This window comes from Podarcis pityusensis (assembly GCF_964106645.2).
Source record: "Podarcis pityusensis genome assembly, chromosome: 9".
Taxonomy (NCBI): domain Eukaryota; kingdom Metazoa; phylum Chordata; class Lepidosauria; order Squamata; family Lacertidae; genus Podarcis; species Podarcis pityusensis.
The window spans coordinates 36,636,125-36,652,963 of NC_138034.1; positions in this window are offsets into that span (position 1 = coordinate 36,636,125).

A 16,839-nucleotide genomic window follows, 5' to 3' on the forward strand; every position below is an offset into this window, starting at 1 on the left:
ACAAGAGTCCCCCAAAAAGGGACATCCCGTTTTCTTGCACAAGGCAAGAACAAATAAACTTTATGTTATGTCCTGAAGTTCTCACCCTGGGCCAGCAGGGGGATACTGTAGCTAGTTCAGGTCCACATATGCAAATAAGGGATCAAAAGTGACGTTCAGTGATTGGATAGTTACAGAAAATGGTTACTGTTGCGTTCTAGTGGAGCTCTATATAAGCAGGCTGGCTGAACCCTTCAGTTCAGTTCCAGCTTACAAATAAAGAGCTGCTTTGGAGAAATCACTGCGTCGTCTGCTATGTCCACCCACAACTTAACACTTTACCAGTTTATTTGTTAAGTAGGTTTCACCAACCTACACAAACCAAAGACTATGTGGTGAGACTGGGGAGAGCCTAAACCGAGGAGATACACTGAAGGGCATACAGGAAGAAAGAGTTGTTCCCAAGTACATCAGAAATAATTTTATCCAAAACATGTTTCAGTTGAAGTGCTCAAAGGCACACGTGTCCATCCAAATCCCTTGACACATAAATCGGGTCCTGACCTAGGTCACATCCATACCATAAAGTATTCTTTTTCCACTTTAACAGTCATGAAGAATTCTGAGAACTATAACTTGCTAAGGGTACTGGGAATTATAGATCTATGAGGCCAGCACACTTAGCAAACTACAGTTCCCATGATTTTCCATAACAATTAAGCATGCTTTAAATGCATTGTGTGGATGTGACCCTAGCCATGCTTTGAAAAAGCCCACTTAATCAAGAGAACTTAAGTTAGTCATGACTAGCTTAATTCCTAATGATTTTAATGGGTCATTTTTAAGGATGACAAAGTTTGGATCTAACTCATTTTAGCCTGAGAATTAAGTTTGATTTTTCTTATGTTATAAGAACTTAGCTGTAGCTGTATCCAGCCCAAAGGATTATGTGCATATTAGAGTTCACGTCTTCAATTTATTAGGCTAATATTTGTACAAGTGGCAGCTTCATTAAAAATAAAATAAAGCACCTAATCATCTAATTCGGAAACATTTTTGGTGAATTCCTGCAGGAAAGCGGAGTTATGTGACTTCTAAAAACTCTTTCTACAAATCATATGCTACATCTGAGCTGATGACAAGAAGATCAGCTGCAAAATAAGTGACAGTAGACTGTTTATCTTGGCCAACATCTTAAGACCTCCCACCCAGCATTAGGAAAATCAACATATGACTCTCTTTTTTGAGGGGGGAGTTCTGTATTTAATGAAGTAAAGTGCTATATGCCCTGCCTTGAGCAAATATAAATCATAGTGTTTGTTGGGTTTGATGATCTTGTTGTCAGCGTGTGTCAATAAAAGCCCATGGTTTCTTCATGCTTGAGGTTTTATAAAGCATGACATTAAGGCATTACTAAAGGTAATTTTCAAGTAAGCAGCTATTGTCAACTCTTGTCACACTGGTGAAGGCCAAGAGTCACGTTTTTATCAAATAAAATAAACGCCATGGGTTTGTACTTTGTTTAAACTGGTGCATATCTTTGGTTTTTGTTGAAAAGATGGGAGGATACATTTTATACTTGTTATTCTGTCTGGTTTCAATTGCATTGTGTGTTTACATTGCAGTGGAATCAGATTCCATAACAGCAAGTTCACAGCACCCAGTAGCTGCTGGCCACATAAAAACTGGGCCTGGTGAGGAGGTTGCTGAGGAGAACAGGAAATGGATTACTGTTCCTTCCATATGAATGGCAGACGAGACCAAAGCATATCCCAATAGCAAGATCTCTCATTTCGCTCTCAGGTATATTCTGGTCTTCATCTCCCCGTCCTACCATGTTTGCTCCTTTGTTTTGTGAACACTTTGCATCAATGTACATATGGAACACAGTGGTACCTCGGGTTAAGTACTTAATTCGTTCTGGAGGTCCGTTCTTAACCTGAAACTGTTCTTAACCTGATGCACCACTTTAGCTAATGGGGCCTCCTGCGATTTCTGTTTTCATCCTGAAGCAAAGTTCTTAACCCGAGGTACTATTTCTGGGTTAGCGGAGTATGTAACCTGAAGCATATATAACCGGAAGCGTATGTAACCCGAGGTACCACTGTAAATCCCTGGCAATGCCAAGGACATCCTCTGTAATTTTGATCATGATCCATCTCCTGCTTTGCCCTATGAATAACAGCTTCCTGTCTTGTGGCTTAGACTGTCCAATATTGATGGGGAAAGGTTCAGATGTAACCTTAATCAAATGAATGATTAATCTTGTTGTTGTTGTTTCATTTATACCCTGCCCATCTGGCTGGGTTTCCCCAGCCACTCTGGGCAGCTCTCAACGGAGGACTAAAAACAGAATAAAAGTTCAAACACTAAAAACTTCCCTAAACAGGAAATGTCACGTCATGCACAGAAAGAACCAACAATTTCGTTTTCATGTCGCTCACTGACGTCAACTCTTATCTGCTATTGCATTACGCTGCAGCTTGTGGTTAAGCAATTCTGATTAAGATTTAAGTTAGGACTTTTAATGAAAATGAATTAATTTTAACTCATGCATTACAATCAGTCAGCAAACAGAATAATATCCAAAGCTAGGCCAGATAACAGTGGTGAAAAAAACAAAAACCCTGTCAAAATGCTTCGTTTTACAGGTAGCAGGAATGTGTACTCATCCTTAACATCTGTCTATATCTAATTTCTATGACCCTCACAAATGATTTTGCAAAGGCAAAACATCCCGCAGCATGAATAAGAATGCATGCATTTGTTTTGTATTTATTTATTTAATACCAACAGTGTTATAGCTTGACAGTTCCTTGGTGTCTTTAAGGTAATGGTTCTCAGAATGGAACGAAAACATGACTGGCTATGACAAGGGGTGCAAGCTCTACCCAATGTATGTCTTCACTGGGGGGGGGGGGACTAAGTGCAAGCACACTCTTCCTAATCAGAAACAGTTACACCTGAACCCCTTTTCTGACCAATTCTGTACTAGAGTCCTTCTAATATTCATTCGCTTTTCTGGTGGTCCTGAATGACATGACTCACTCCCCTTTTCCTTCTTCTGTGCTCCTGGAATATTGATTCAAAAATTCATGCTTATCACTCAATATCTCATCAGTTGTTGACTTGCAACTGAATACATGAGCCGCTCCACTGAAAAGCATTGTGTCTGGAGTGCTATGAAAGCTCGGTGATATGTGATCTGCGGTGGCTGTTTCACATTCACATTGCCAGTTGTGGCAGTTGTTGAGTGACGAACACCTATGTGTGTATTCACCTAAACACTGAACCATCTTTTTGCTCTTTGTTTCAGCTTGTTTCTTTTCCGGGGGAGTTGCTTCTTTCTTTGAACCAGGGACGTTACAAACACACTTTTTCAAAATCTCTCATAAAACCAAGTTGGCAAGTGAGGCTCTCCCCCATCATAAAGCTTGATTGCTACAAGAAGCTACACTGCCAAAATTAATATTTCTATACAATGATTAAAGTCATAAGCACTCTATTCTGCTGGACTATGTCAGCAGCAGGCAAGGCTAGCTACCTTCTAACCTCTTACTGTGTGCATGTAAACCTTGGAATTTTTTTTTTCTTTTAGACAATGCACTCTTCCAATTCATTTGTGGCTGCTTGCATGTTTTTATTAAACTGAATATTTTTCACTACTTCACCATGACAGTTACTCAAAAATATTGTCTTCATTGAACAATGAAATGCTTCTGTACTTTGTAGGTATAATGTATTTAAAGTCCAGCAGACTCTCACCTTTATAAATGAACCCATGGGTGAGATCCAGGCTGCTAACAGAGCAATCATTCCACAAGGGAGAGCCCTGCCCTTAACGTAGTGCAACAGACAAATCTAACGGGTAGAAGCAGGGCCAGATTTAGGTTTGATGAGGCCCTAAGCTACTGAAGGTAATGGGGCCCTTTATATGTCCAGCTGTTGTTTGTCAATAACAAATTCTCGCTGTTTTGTGTTGAATATATGCTATATGGTCATTGATGGACCTAATAGATATCTAAAGCCATTTGCACATGTTGCCATGCAACCGGTCCATGAAGAATGTAGGCACCCTATATATAAAAATGAGCAAACCAGTGATATTTTAGGGAGCAGGCTAGCAGCCAGGGCCCAGTACTTGCATCATAGGAACCTACACAATAGAAAAGATTGTTGTTGTATGTAGGTTTTATTTTATTTGTTTTTTATCTTATATTTTGGAAATATACATCCAGGTTTTTTTCCTTTAATTTTTTGGGGGGCCCCAAGAGAGTGGGGCCCTAAGCTATAGCTTGTTTAGTTTATACATAAATCCGGCACTGGATAGAAGTGTTAACCTTCCATAGGTTTCGTACTGTGATGCTACTTCTGCTTGCAGAACAAACAGTTCATAGGACTGCAGAGTTCCAGAGATTCAAGAAGCTGAGAAGAGATGTGAGTTTAGCAGAGAGAGAAAAATGTGAGTTGGAAAAGTTTCGAAGGATAAATAAATAAAAAATTAATACGCAAATTGGGCTGTTTTGCATGTGGTGATGTGTATCAGCACATTTTCAGTTTGCATGGGAGGGGATTGATTCTGTAGAAGAGTGATCTAATTTAGCATGTTTATTTTACCCATGTTTAGTCAACAAAGCTTGAAACTGCACTAATACTGTATTTGCAGTGGCCATTCATACATTGTTAATTATGAGCTTATGAAATGGAAAAATTCCCAAAGGAAAAAATGAAGCCTCTAGCCCTGCCTGTCTCTGGCATTTGACACACACAACCAAACACACACATTTGCCCAGGTGGGGATGCAGTTCTCTGCCCCAAAAAGCCCTTTCCCTTTGCTTTAGAGCATAGAACTGGAAACCCAACATGCCACAGAGATTAACATCTTCTTCCTGTACACTAGTACCAGTCAATTCTATCCAGTCAGAGATAGATATTTGTTTACAACAAAGTTAATTTCTATTAAAGTTCACAACATTATTGTGGAAACACTGTTTTGTGATACTGCCTTTTATTTTTGACTCCAGATTTTTAATCCCTGTTGATAACTTGGAGATCTCTGTAGACGGTGAAATATTATTAATTTCCCCCTAAATATTAATATTCAGCGTATGCAGCTGAATAATTAATAGCTGCAAATAAAGATGGGATTTGGTTGAGAGGACAGTAGCTGAACCATAGAAATTAGGAGGTGAAGATGCCCCATGGGTCATTTTGCCCATTTGTCTTTCTTGGCAGGAGACAGTCGGCGGCTATGCATGAAATGACTTGAAAAATCTTCTCCAAGAGTTTTGCTTTAAGTTTAGTTATTTTCTATGTTGTCGTCATATTTTAACATTCTAAAGCAGAAATAGTGTTCGTTTTGGTTCTTTCAGGGGTGAGGAAAGGTGTGATGAGCCACAATCAGCAGGGGTGAACTATTCTGGAATTTGGAAACAGTGCCATCTCAGTAGCAGAGATCCTTCTCCTCCAGTTGAAATTTGTGAAAGAAGCAGAGCAAAAAAATAAGAACTTCCCTCTCAAACTTTTCCCCACTGTAGCTTTTCCCAGACATTTTAGTCCTGTTTCTGGTTGTGGGCTTAGCAGCTTCCTCTGAACTCTTCTGATTTCTCTGAAGTTACATCACACTTTCTGATGCTGCTTTTTATTTTGGTAATCGACTCCCAGGTATCTAATCCTGAAGTCCACTGCAGAGAAGGAACAGGACCCAGTGCCCATAATGGTGTGCATTCCAGGGCTAAGACGTATGGGTAGCGAGAGGATACTGCAGCACCCAACAACCAGGTCACTGGTGTCATATTAAATTTGAGTTGTTCAGGTGCCATGTACCATGCACAGTGTTGACATAACAAATGCATGTCTTCACCACCAACTCATGACAACCTCACTACAGTGGTGCCCCGCAAGACGAATGCCTCGCAAGATGGAAAACCCGCTAGACGAAAGGGTTTTCCGTTTTTGAGTTGCTTCGCAGGACGAATTTCCCTATGGGCTTGCTTCGCAAGACGAAAATGTCTTGCGAGTCTTGAGATTTTTTTTTCGCTTTCCCCCCCCCCTTTATCTAAGCCGCTAAGCCTTTAATAGCCTTTTAGCAGCTAATCCGCTAAGCCTTTAAGCCTTTAATAGCCGCTAAACCGCTAATAGCGCTAATCCGTTAAGCCGCTAATAGGGTTGCTTCGCAAGACGAAAAAACCGCTAGACGAAGACACTCGCGGAATGGATTAATTTCGTCTTGCGAGGCACCACTGTAATGGCATGCAATGGCATTCCGCAATGGTATCAGTTCCATAGCAAATTGCCAACTGGGACACCAACTGTCTATAAATTTGGATTATACAACAACAACAACAACAACAACAACAATTTATTGTTTATACCCCACCCATCTGGCTGGGTTTCTCCAGCCATTCTGGGCGGCTTCCAACAAAACATTAAAAATACATTGAAACATCAGTCATTAAAAACTTTCCTAAACAGGGCTGCCTTCAGATGTCTTCTAAACATCAGATAGTTGTTTATTTCTTTGACATATGATGGGAGAGTGTCCCACAGTGCAGGTGCCACTACCAAGAAGGCCCTCTGTCTGGTTGCTGAACTTCTCTTCTTGCAGAAGAGAACCGCCAGAAGGCTCTTGGTGCTGGACCTTAGTGTGCAGACTGGATGATGGGGGTGGAGACACTCCTTCAGGTCATTTAGTGCTTTAAAGATCAGCACCAACACTTTGAATTGTGCTCAGAAACGTACTATTTATAGGCATGAAGGGGTACACAAAAATAAAGAAAATAATAATGTTATTAGTTATACAATTGTACGCAATTGTGCGGCTGTGTAGCCTAGCCAAAATCTAGATCTTATTTTTGTGCATGCATTTTAAACTGGCCAGGCATCCATGGATACAGAGATTCCTGCTGCATTCAACTGCTAAATATTAATCTGTTTTCTGATGAAATCTTAATTCCATACAAGGAATGCATGCATGCTCTGCTCTTCCATCTTGACAAAATGTCGTCAATAATAATTCTGGATGCAAAGCCCTAATGCTGTCCTCTCTGGTCACACAAGCAAAAAATAAATTTGATACACCTATTTTATTCATACTTAGGTCCAACCTCATAGAAACATTGGCTTTGGCCGCTAGATCTTCCCCTCAATTTGAGATTCATTCATTTTATCTGCTACAGCCTTCTACCTAACACTGGCTGTGGTACGTTGCTGCCCCCAAGCGGCCAGCAGGGAGATAATCTCTTTACATTGAATTTTATTATTTTCTGTGCAAAAGTAAACTACGTACCTGATTTGCAACATCAGGACCACAAAGGAGCACACTAGCAGATGAATTGAGAGTCAGCAGGAAACCCTTGATTATCTGTGTTTAGTGTTTAGTCTGATAGTGTTAAAAGCCTGAAACTGTCTGGACAAAAGCTGAATCAGGCTTTCAGCTGCAGGATATCGTTTCACTCAGTGGATCCTAAAAATTGTATGGACAGATTCTAGTTTTTATACCAGTTTCAATGGCATCAAAGCACCAATACATTCAGACACATGTATAGACACCGTTAAAGGTGAGAATTTTTTTCAGCGTAGGACAAATAGTTCCCCGCTCTCAATGAGCCTGCCTTTTAAAACAGACACTGGAGAGCAACAAAAACAAAAGGGTGGGGGAGAGAAGAGAAGAATGTGATCAGTGCAGGCAGATATATAGCTTGCTAGAAGTTTGGAAGTAGGATTCAAGGGTTAAGCCAAAAGACATGCAGGAAAAGTGGGTTTTGATATAGATCCAAAAGGAGTAAAATAAGCCAACTTTAACATGTATTTCCATGGACTGCTGTAAAATTGACTCACAGTGAAAATCAGCTGCTGGTAGACTATTTTCAACAAACCCCTTTCAGTGAATCTTCATAACGGTTCTAACAGTTCTAAACTGGAAATAGGAAATTTTTGCATTCTTCATTTTCACCACAGGGCGTCAGTACTGAAACAATGAATCTTGGAAATGGACTCTAGTCCAGGAAAGTAACACAGATGAACAGGGCTACCTCACTGTCAACCCATGAATTATCCCCCATAATTTGTGGGTCACTCCCCCCTGTGGTGTGGTGATGAATTCCTTTCTTACCACCAAGAGATGTAAACGCAAGAGAGGTTTTGTTTGTGTGTTTTGTATTTTTAAAATCACACAGATAACTAATTTTGTGGAAGTGTAATCATTGGACTTTGGAAGTCCCTCTTAATATTTGGTGGTTGCTAACAACTGAGGGGATTTAAAAATCACCTGTACCACCACCATTTCAGCTAATTACATGTGACAGGACAATGTTTGGTCAATGGAAACATTTGTACCAGCAAGGTTTGACTGAAGGGACACAAATGAGAAATCTGAAAAGGAAATAAGATTACCATATAACTGAGAATTATGTCATAGAACCATAGAATTGTAGAGTTGGAAGGGACCGTATAGAAGAAGAAGAAGAGTTTGGATTTGATATCCCGCTTTATCACTACCCTAAGGAGTCTCAAAGCGGCTAACATTCTCCTTTCCCTTCCTCCCCCACAACAAACACTCTGTGAGGTGAGTGGGGCTGAGAGACTTCAAAGAAGTGTGACTAGCCCAAGGTCACCCAGCAGCTGCATGTGGAGGAGCACACTGGTTTGTATCCAGTGGTGTTGTTCAGCTGAGGTGTGGCTTTGCAGCAATTCCTCTCCCTCTAGTGTGCCCATGCCACCTTAAATCTGCTCTGGAGATTCGGGGAACCCTCCACAACAGATTTAGGGAGATTTAGGGTGACAAGAAATGGCTAAAAATTGCTTCCCTCCCCATTCCACTGGAAGAAGCCTTCCTGTCAACTGTGTGACATCACTGGATCCTACCCTGTCTGTACAGAACTATAAAATATATGTGACCAACAAGCTATTTTGAATTACTTTATTTTAAAGAAATAAAGCAGAAATGCATGAAGAGAAACTAGATTGTTTTGGGTTTTTTCCAAGTGAATGTTTTGGAAGATTTCAGTAGGCAATATGTCATTGACTGTTCCTACAATACTTGTTGTTGTGGCGGTGGCTCCGCTGTTCAAGCTCTGAGTTAGCTGAGCCAGTATTAATTTCGTAGAAATCCACAGGTTCTGTTAATAAGTGACAATTTTAGGTAAAGACTGGATGAGCCAGCCCCTTCAGCCTCCTTTCTGGAATTTGAATAGCATACACAAATGTAGGAGCTCCAGGTGCAGAGAATTCTGCCCACTGTGTGTTAAATGCATCTACAATTCTCCTTTACATTCCAAATGCAGACCAGTGCATAGCAGATATTGACTGTAGAGCAGAATGACTTTTCAATGTCAGAAAGTAGCATGCCTTCTATGACAAGTGGATGAGATGCACAAAGGAGATACGGGATATGTAAAAGGGCATCGGTAGTGTTTGTCTATCCTTTGCACTGTTTTTGTCATGTGACCTGGGCAAACAGTGACACTGAGTACAACTTGTACAAGCAACAAGGTATGTTCTTATTTGAGGTTATTTAACTGAGTACTACAGAGAAAATTCTTGTGAATAACTAGAATTAGAAAAAAGGAGTGAAGGGAGGTTTGCAAATAGCTAGAAGTACACTTGCCCTTACCTTTCATGGTGGTGTTGCAGGCTGGTGCCACCTGCCTGTCGCAACCTGATGACAGGGCTCCCTTTTGGTGGCAGCCACCAGCCATCAGAGGCTTGCAGCCTACCTTGATGGCCCAGGCTGTAGATACTGGCTTCCCTGAAGATTGGCCTATTGCAAGCAGGCTTAGGGACTGGCCAACTGAGCCCACAGGCTTGGCTTGGGTCCATTCCAGGGGTATATAAGAAGGTCCACCAACCCTGACCTCATCCACTCTTGTAAGATCTCCCACTCTCCCTGCCTTGTATTTCTGCTTTGACCTTGCTATGAGCATCCTTGGTCACCAGAGATGGAATTTCCCACCTGGCAAATTGACTCCCACCTTGTGGGTTTGCCTGTCTTACAGCAATCAACACAATTTTGGCAGATAATAATAATAATAATAATAATAATAATAATAATAGTAGTAGTAGTAGTAATGTTTCTTTATACCCCACCCATCTGGCTGGGTTTCCCCAGCCACTCTGGGTCGCTCCCAACATCATATTAAAAATACGTTAAAACATCAGTCATTAAAAACTTCACTAAACAGGGCTGCCTTCAGATGTCTTTTAAAAGTCAGATAGTTGTTTATTTCCTTGACCTCTGATGGGAGGGCGTTCCACAGGGTGGGCGCCACTACCGAGAAGGCCCTCTGCCTGGTTCCCTGTAACCTCACTCCTCACAGGGAGGGAACTGCGAGAAGGCCCTCGGCGCTGGATCTCAGTGTCCGGGCTGAATGATGGGGGTGGAGACGCTCCTTCAGGTATACGGGGCCAAGGCTGTTTAGGGCTTTAAAGGTCAGCACCAACACTTTGAATTGTGCTCGGAAATGTACTGGGAGTCAATGAAGATCTTTCAAGACTGGTGTTATGTGGTCTCGGTAGCCACTGCCAGTCAGCACCAACACTTTGAATTGTGCTCGGAAATGTACTGGGAGTCAATGAAGGTCTTTCAAGACAGGTGTTATGTGGTCTCAGTGGCCACTCCCAGTCACCAGTCTAGATGCCGCATTCTGGATTAGTTGTAGTTTCCGGGTCACCTTCAAAGGTAGCCCTATGTAGAGTGCATTGCAGTAGTCCAAGCAGGTTTAGGCATTGGTAAGCCTTCGTCTTGGAGGAGAGGTTGTAGCATCTGCCTGCCCCTCCAAAGGAAAAAAAAAGGTAAAGGTAAAGGACCCCTGACAGTTAAGTCCAGTTGCAGATGACTCTGGGGTTGCGGCACCCATCTTGCTTTACAGGCCAAGGGAGCTGGCGTTTGTCCGCAGGTTTTTCTGGGTCATGTGGCCAGCATGACTAAGCCGCTTCTCGCGAAACCAGAGCAGTGCACGGAAATGCCATTTACCTTCCTGCTGGAGTGGAACCTATTTATCTACTTGCACTTTTTTAGCATGCTTTTGAACTGTTAGGTTGGCAGGAGCTGGGACCGAGCAACAGGAGCTCACCCCATCGCAGGGATTCAAACTGCCAACCTTCTGATTAGCAAGCCCAAGAGGCTCAGTGGTTTAGACCACAGCACCACCCGCATCCCTCCCAAAGGAAAAAGGGGTATCCTATTAAAGACATTTGGAAGGAGATGCTTCTGTCCAGATCCCCAGGTGGGAGTTAGGCACCAATCTATACCTTTACTGAACAGCCCATTGCATGCTTGCAGCTGATCAGGTGGAACCAAGGTCCTCTGCCACCTTATAAGCAAGTGATCAGCAGACAAACAGATTGAGGCTGCATGTTATTAGACAGGGATTTTGCTCCAGGCTACACAAGCATACTGTTAGATCAAAACCAGGGAGTGTATCGTATCCATATTTCCTGATCGATTCCCACATAATAATTTCTGTAGCAATAGCAGATTTTACTAGTTATTATTTCCACCAGCCATTCCTGATTTTCAGTGTTTGTGAACAACATAGTTGGCACAGTGGCGTAGCGTGGGGGGTGCAGGGGGGGCGGGCCGCACCGGGCGCAACATCTGGGGGGGGCGCTCGCACTCGCAGCTCTCTGCCCCTACCTGGCTCACTCACTCTCTGTCACTGCAGTGCTGGCTGTGCGAATCCGATCCAAGCCGCTGGGTCGCCGCCCACTGTGGAGGGGGTGAGTGCCAGGCGTGCGGTGCGGAGAGAGAGCGAGGGACTATCTGGGGGAGGGACAGTGCAGCGGCCGCCCAGCGCAGCGCTGAGCGCGGGAGAGAACCACACCAGACCAGACCAGGATGTGTACAAAAAATGGAAAAGGGGGGAAACCACCAAAGAGGAATTCAAACAAATAGCCAGCACGTGTAGACACAAAGTCAGAAAAGCTAAAGCACAGAATGAACTCAGGCTTGCTAGAGAGGTTAAAAACAACAAAAAAGGCTTTTATGGGTATGTCCGTAGCAAAAGGAAGAACAAAGAAACAGTGGGGTCACTCAGAGGAGAAGATGGTGAAATGCAAACAGGGGACACAGAAAGAGCTGAACTCCTCAATGCCTTCTTTGCCTCAGTTTTCTCTGATAAAGAAAACAATGCCCGACCTGAAGAATTTGGAGCAAATGATTCAGCAAAGGAAACACAGCCCAGAATAACTAAGGAGATAGTACAAGAATACTTGGCTAGTTTAGATGTATTCAAGTCTCCAGGGCCAGATGAACTGCATCCAAGAGTATTAAAAGAACTGGCAGATGTGATCTCAGAACCACTGGCAGTCATCTTTGAGAATTCCTGGAGAACAGGCAAAGTCCCGGCAGACTGGAGGAGGGCAAATGTTGTCCCTATTTTCAAAAAGGGGGAAAGAGAGGACCCAAATAATTACCGCCCAGTCAGTCTGACATCAATACCAGGGAAGATTCTGGAGCAGATCATTAAGCAAACAGTCTGTGAGCACCTAGAAAGGAATGCTGTGATCACCAATAGTCAGCATGGATTTCTGAAAAATAAGTCATGTCAGACTAACCTGATCTCGTTTTTTGACAGAATTACAAGCCTGGTAGATGAAGGGAACGCAGTGGATGTAGCCTACCTTGATTTCAGCAAGGCATTCGACAAGGTGCCTCATGATATTCTTGTAAAGAAGCTGGTAAAATGTGATCTTGACTATGCTACCACTCAGTGGATTTGTAACTGGCTGACTGACCGAACCCAAAGGGTGCTCATCAATGGTTCCTCTTCATCCTGGAGAAGAGTGGCTAGTGGGGTGCCACAGGGTTCTGTCTTGGGCCCGGTCTTATTCAACATCTTTATCAACGACTTGGATGATGGACTCAAGGGCATCCTGATCAAATTTGCAGATGACACAAAATTGGGAGGGGTGGCTAACACCCTAGAGGACAGGATCACACTTCAAAACGACCTTGACAGATTAGAGAACTGGGCCAAAACAAACAAGATGAATTTTAACAGGGAGAAATGTAAAGTATTGCACTTGGGCAAAAAAAAATGAGAGGCACAAATACAAGATGGGGGACACCTGGCTTGAGAGCAGTACATGTGAAAAGGATCTAGGAGTCTTGGTTGACCACAAACTTGACATGAGCCAACAGTGTGACGCGGCAGCTAAAAAATCCAATGCAATTCTGGGCTGCATCAATAGGAGTATAGTATCTAGATCAAGGGAAGTAATAGTGCCACTGTATTCTGCTCTGGTCAGACCTCACCTGGAGTACTGTGTCCAGTTCTGGGCACCACAGTTCAAGAAGGACATTGACAAACTGGAACGTGTCCAGAGGAGGGCAACCAAAATGGTCAAAGGCCTGGAAACGATGCCTTATGAGGAACGGCTAAGAGAGCTGGGCATGTTTAGCCTGGAGAAGAGGAGGTTAAGGGGTGATATGATAGCCATGTTCAAATATATAAAAGGATGTCACATAGAGGAGGGAGAAAGGTTGTTTTCTGCTGCTCCAGAGAAGCGGACACGGAGCAATGGATCCAAACTACAAGAAAGAAGATTCCACCTAAACATTAGGAAGAACTTCCTGACTGTAAGAGCTGTTCGACAGTGGAATTTGCTGCCAAGGAGTGTGGTGGAGTCTCCTTCTTTGGAGGTCTTTAAGCAGAGGCTTGACAACCATATGTCAGGAGTGCTCTGATGGTGTTTCCTGCTTGGCAGGGGGTTGGACTCGATGGCCCTTGTGGTCTCTTCTAACTCTATGATTCTATGATTCTATGACCAGGCAGCAGCAAGAAGAAGCTGGCAGCGGCGGCAGGTTAGGGGTTAGGGGGCGCAAATTACTTGCCTTGCCCCGGGTGCTGACAACCCATGCTACAACGCTGAGTTGGCATGCTATTATCTGGCAAGGACTTCTACTTAAAACAGCAAACATTTCTTGGACTAGAATCAGACAGTTTCTCCATCCTTAGCAGCCAGATACTTTCCAATCAAAAGCTGCTTTGCAGCTGGATTTTTTCAAGCTATGTTGATGGTAGATTGCATTTTGATGCTGAGGGACTATTTCTCTATCTTCCAGTGGTCAAGAAAAAACAAATATGAAAATGCTGCTTAAATAGGGTCCTTTGACAGTAATTGTGAATGCACTTCGCTGTCAAGATGCTATTTAGTGGTTATCATATAGTATCACAGTTCCAGTGAAGAGACAAGTCGTGCTGTTCTAATTACTGGTTTTGATAGGACAAGTAAATTTTCATCTGCCAGTTAAATTATTATTATGTATCAGTTCAGAGACTCACAGTGCCATTCCAACCATGTTTGCTCAGAAGTATAATCCCCAGATTTCAGTGGAATTTTCTTCTGCATAAGCATGCTTGGTAGCTGGGACTAAATTGAGCAACAATTTAAAAATTAGTAACATTCTTCACATTTAGTAACAAGCAGGAATGCCTGCTTTTTACACACACAGTACAAACTCTGAAATCAGCTAACTGAATTGCAGTACCCCAAGCGTCTTGTACCTATGGGGGCATTCGGATTTTCAGCTAAGTCTCATGAGTGTGACAACAAAATGGCTGCTGTGGACCCAAAGGAGGGGAAATGTGCATGCCAGCTCAGTTTTCCACAGAAGGGGGGAAAGTAAGGAAAAGGTTTCCACCTCCCACTCTTGGCAAGAGCTTTGTAGGTACCATGAGAGGCCTCAGCACACACATACACAACTGGGGGGGGGGGGTTAGTGCTATTGGATATAGCTGTAGGAATACATGCAATCCAATAAGTGTCCATTTACTTTTTCCAGTCCCAGCTGCTAGATTCACTACACGCCATTTTGAGAGAACCTGCTCTTTGTTGAACCACAGGCATTCCAGTGAAGGCTTTTGCATCAATGGAAGATAGCCTGCTGCTGCCCCAAGGAGTTCATAATGGAACTCACTGGTGACTCCATTTATATTCACAAAACATATACACAACCGCTGTCATTGCTGTGTATGAGGCCAAATTATAATCCACCTTTTGCATTGCTTATTCTCTGGCATCATGCGCTCATTGTGTCTGTGCATCTAACACACCTTTGTGCATACTGAAGTGCTAGAAGCTGGATAAAGAGCCAGATTCTGTACAAGATTCCAGGTCCTGCTTTGTTCACATGAGGTTTTGTTTTTAGCCCCTCCATGACAGTCCAGGAAATGGCCACAAAAGTTTGTGAAACTTGACCTTTCTGAAACACATTTTTTTATTAGCCCTCTGTATTGGATTGTATGGAACCCCTGGGGAATAGACAGCTAGGCCCAAATTAAAATGGGGTAAGTTGAGCAAAAGACATTGCAATTGGCTTTGCTGGATACAAGCACAAGTAAGCTTGCAGACATAGATTAGATGCCCGCATTCCGAGAGCCTATATGTAATTCCAAGCAGACAGATTTCACATTCCTCCTCTCAGTTTTGTTGTCTTGGGGTGCAGAAGTTGTGGGGTTGTGGGGAACCAGTATCTTAGCATGAGGAAAGCTGGTGTGGTTCAGTCATCTTGAGGGCTGTCCTACCTGCCTGTCTGACTGTTTGCTTATATGCTAAGATGCACACTGTTAAAGCAAATGGCCCATGAGCAGATTAAAGGTAAAGGGACCCCTGACCATCAGGTCCAGTCATGGCCGACTCTGGGGTTGCAGCGTTCATCTTGCTTTATTGGCAAAGGGAGCCAGCGTACAGCTTCCGGGTCATGTGGCCAGCATGACTAAGCCGCTTCTGGCTAACCAGAGCAGCGCACGGGAACACTGTTTACCTTCCCGCTTAGCAGTGAGGAAAAAGCTGGGGAAATTAATTCTCAAGTATATATGATGATGAAAATTCTGTGTATTCCTCTGGAGCCAGTTGCCACAGACTTCAAATGCAGTGAATAAAGTTACTCAGAACAGCATCTCATATGTTGTGACCCCCTGCAATCCCCCATCATTTAACCCCCTATTAGAAATATTTCCGATCGAAAATGGGCAGGGCAGGGGCTAAGGAGTAAGAGAAGGTGTTGCAAGAATACTTAAAGAAGGATTTCTCTAACAATCAAATGGTAGCCTTGATTTTGCTGCCTCCTAGGTATTGCTGGTAAAGTTTCTGGTGTGTTTATGTGAAGTGGCTGCTCTAAGTAAAAGCTTTGTGGCACACATTTCAGCCACTGCTTTCCACAGGATGAAGGAGTTTTACTTTCAGGAATAGACCTGTGTGCCCTGAGACCATAAGAAATCAAAGCATCCTCTTCCAGTCATTGCCATAAACATTTATTTTTAGGAGCTGAACAACAGCTCTGCAGTGTACTCCAGACCATCACTTATGGAAAAGGAAGGCATTTTATATATTACAAGTTCATGTCTCAGTTTTCAAAACCCTGACCTTACTCATACTTAGCAAAATATTTCAAATAAGAGTTGAGCTATTGTGACCCATTAGGTAAGAGATCTGGGTTTGTATCTGGGAGACTAGAGTTCATCAAATACCAAGTACCTGCTGTGTGGTCTTGGGCAAATCACACTCTCTATCTTGGTTCCCCGTCTATAAAATGAACAACAATAATTCATCTCACAAGATTGTCATGTAGGCAAAATACAGTCAAAGTTGCAAAGCATTTTACAAATCAAAGTCAGAATTAGGTGAGTGTTGAATGCATAGGGTGCATGTTTTTCCACCTAGCAATATACTTTGTAACTTTATCAGTGCTGCAGAAATTGTGAATCAACCCCTAGAGGCATCCAGTCAGCAGCTGTGTTTTCTCTGATTTTCTGCTACTGCTGAGCTCTCCTTCTGCTTCTGTTCTTAAGCATTCATGTTCTCTGGGAAAATGACATCACTTCTGTTTCGTGTAGGCCCTAAAGTAGCATATTTAAG